Source organism: Balaenoptera musculus, chromosome 9 (genome assembly GCF_009873245.2).
Source record: "Balaenoptera musculus isolate JJ_BM4_2016_0621 chromosome 9, mBalMus1.pri.v3, whole genome shotgun sequence".
In the NCBI taxonomy this organism is placed as follows: domain Eukaryota; kingdom Metazoa; phylum Chordata; class Mammalia; order Artiodactyla; family Balaenopteridae; genus Balaenoptera; species Balaenoptera musculus.
Window position 1 is genome coordinate 18,605,887 of NC_045793.1, and position 3,163 is coordinate 18,609,049.

The following is a 3,163-nucleotide window of genomic DNA, read 5'->3' on the forward strand; positions in this document are numbered from 1 at the left end:
CTTGGTGAAAATGAAAAACGTGCCTTTTATTTTTACTTAAAACTGAATGAACTTGTTGGCCAGCCCAATACAGTCGAAGGTAGCAGGACTAAAGCCTCCTTCACCGTTCTGAACTGAGTCTCCAAAAATGCTTCTGAACGCAACTGGTACAATTAAGTTTGAGATGCCTGTAGGATACCCAAGTGGAAATGTCCCTAGGTATTTGGGTAGCAGCTCAGGAGAAAGGTCTGGGTTGGAGGTAAGATTTGGGAGTCATCAGTGTACAGGTAACAGCTGAAGCCTTCACGAGGGTGGGGTAGGATAGCCGTGCTTCAGGTCCCAGTACTGCTTACTGTTTATGGGTCCCTGTTTGTTTTAGCTTCTACCAAAAAGAGCGTGTCTGGATGTCCCATGGTCTCCTCTTCTGGAGTTCTCTCTGCCCACAAATGGCACGATCATCCACCCAGATGCCCAAGCCAGAAACCTGCCAATCACGTACTATCTCTGCTCCTCACTCATCTTAGCTAATTAATCACCAAGTTGAGCTGATTCCACTCCTCCATAATTCCCAAATCCTACCCCTGCCCCTGCAATCTTCATCCCCACTGCCACCAGTCTAGTCTCATCTCTTGCTTGGAGTGCCACAGGCTCCTAGCTGGCCTCCATCTTCCTTCCAGCCCTGGTCCCATCCAATCCAGCCTCCACTCTGAAGCCAGAGGGTGTGTGCTTCAGTCATCCGGCTCCTCCAACCAGCCAGAGCTAGTCCGGAGGGCAGACACCCTGGTCTTGCATATAATTGTGTCCCTGACACCTAGCACAGTGCCTGGCATCTAGTAGGTGTTCATTAAATGTTTACCCCTCGTCCCATCCCCATGCTCCTTGTCCTCCCTTCTCTCCCAACTCGAAGCCTCAAGGGCAAAGAGAGATTATTAGATTGGAAGAAAAGATAACTTGTGGTTCACCTTGTGGGCACCCGCATACTTTTCTTTGTATAATGGAACTGCTGCGGCCCCCAATAGCACCTGCTTAAATGAATATCAGTCTACCTGTTACTTTCATAGCAGGCGCCAGAGCATAACCAGTAAAGGCTTAATCAGACATGCTGGAGCTAATGAGTGAGCTGGAGAATCTAGTGCCTTCTCCGGTTACATAAAGACAACTCAGTTAAATGTCTCCAAAAATTTTTAAAGAGAGAGTAAAATGGTAGGAAGGGAAGATGGGGGAAGAGGAATGCTTTGGACAGGAAACCGGTCAGAAGCCCACAGAGCCTACACACTGGAGTGACCCAAGAGTTTACATTCCCTCTAACTGGGCTGTCCTGCTTGAATGTGGTGGGTCCACACTGAATTTGTCCTGGTTTATAATTCAGTAAATTTTTATTGAGCCTATACTATAAGCCAGACACTGTTTTAGGCAATGGGGATATAGTAACAAACAATTCAGACAAAAATCTCCGTTCTCATGAAGCTTGTATTTTTGAGGGGGGAGGGGGACAGACAATAAATAAGAAAAATATCTAGTTTGTCAGATAGTGATAAGTGCTATGGAGAAAGATAGAGCAAGGCAAGGGGGCTAGGAATTCTGGAGGTATAGAACTGCTATTTTGTACAGGATGATCAGACCTTTCTGAGAAGGTGACATTAGTGTAAACGTGTGCAGCCTCCTTTGTGTATTTGCTCAAATGAGCTATCCATATGGGTATCTGGGAGAAGGTATGCCTGGTAGAGGAAAAAGCTCCTACTAAGGCCCAGAGGAGCTGCATTTTGTTGATCAGAAAACCAGTCTTAGTTGGTTTTATAGGCTCTGGTCTGAAATTGCCATGGCCCTTGGAGGTGCAGGAGGTGGCTTCAACTTCAGGTGCCTTTAGGGGAATCTAATTCGCAACTTTCCTGTAGGGGGAGGTTTGGGCATTGGCTGCTTGTCAGGATTTCCCAAGTTCACTTTTGAAGATCTGAGATCCCAGTCAAAACAGGATTTGCCTGGGGCCTCAGTAATCACAGAGGCGACTCTTCTTGCCTGCCCTGTGCAGCAAGGCTGTTTGCCTGGGGTATGCTTACACCTGTGGAGACAGGTAAAGCAAGCAGAGTGGAACAGGTCTCTACCTTGTCTTGCCACGGGTTTTGCTTTTTGTTATCTTTTCAGGTTTCTCTAGTGCAGATCAGAACGCCTTTGGGGATAAATTTCCAAGTAGTAGGATTGGAGTATCAGAGCAGAGTGGCAGTAATGATTCTGAGTAGTATTTTGACAAATACACAAAGCCATACCATTAGAGGGAAGGAGAAGGGAACAAACCTTGCAATTTACTGATGGGCTATTCACTGTGCTAAGCGTTTTCCATACTGATACATTATCTAAATACATTTGCATTATTACTCTGGAAGGTAGGTGGAAAGTGAGGCTCAAAGATATTGACTATTTCCCTGCTTACAAAAATATATGCACTTTATAAAAATGTCAAACAAAAAACCATAAAAAATAGGAAGTGAAAGTCCCTCAGAGTCTCACCTCCTAGAGGAAACAACTACAGGCGGTTAGTGTATAATCTTCCTGAATTTTAAAAATGTACACTCAAGCACATACACACATACCTTTTTTTTGCTCCCCTAGAAACTGGGACCATATTATACATATTGTTCTGAAACTTGCCTTTTTTCTCAGAACAGTGTGCCTTGGTTTTCTTGCGGTGTTAATAAATCTTATTAATGAAAGCAGACTTTTTGGGGAGTTAGAGCTCTCTGATAACACAACACCTGGTTGTGTGACTTCACACAAGTCACTTTGCCTCTTAGGACTACAGTTTCCCCCATTTGTAAAACGAGGGCAGGCAGATCACAGAGGATTCCGCGAGGTAATGCCAACGAGCAGGGCACCTCAGCCCCTCGCCCGCCTCGTGACTATCTGGGATAATCTCCAAGGTCCAGCCCTACTTGACTTGGACGGCAGCCGCCACTTTCAATAACTCAGATGACAAAGCCGCTGCCAGCGCTGCCAGAAAACCCCGGCGGGCAGTGCTTCTTTCATTCGCTCTTGGACCTGGGTGATGGTATCGCGGGGCGGGGCCGGGGCGGGGCCACAGACGCGCGGCGAGCGGTGCGTGCGGGCTGGTAGGCCGGCCGCGGCGTGACGTGATCGGCGACCGCGCCCGGCCCCGCCCCGCGCGGCCTCGGCCCCGCCCCTCCGTCCC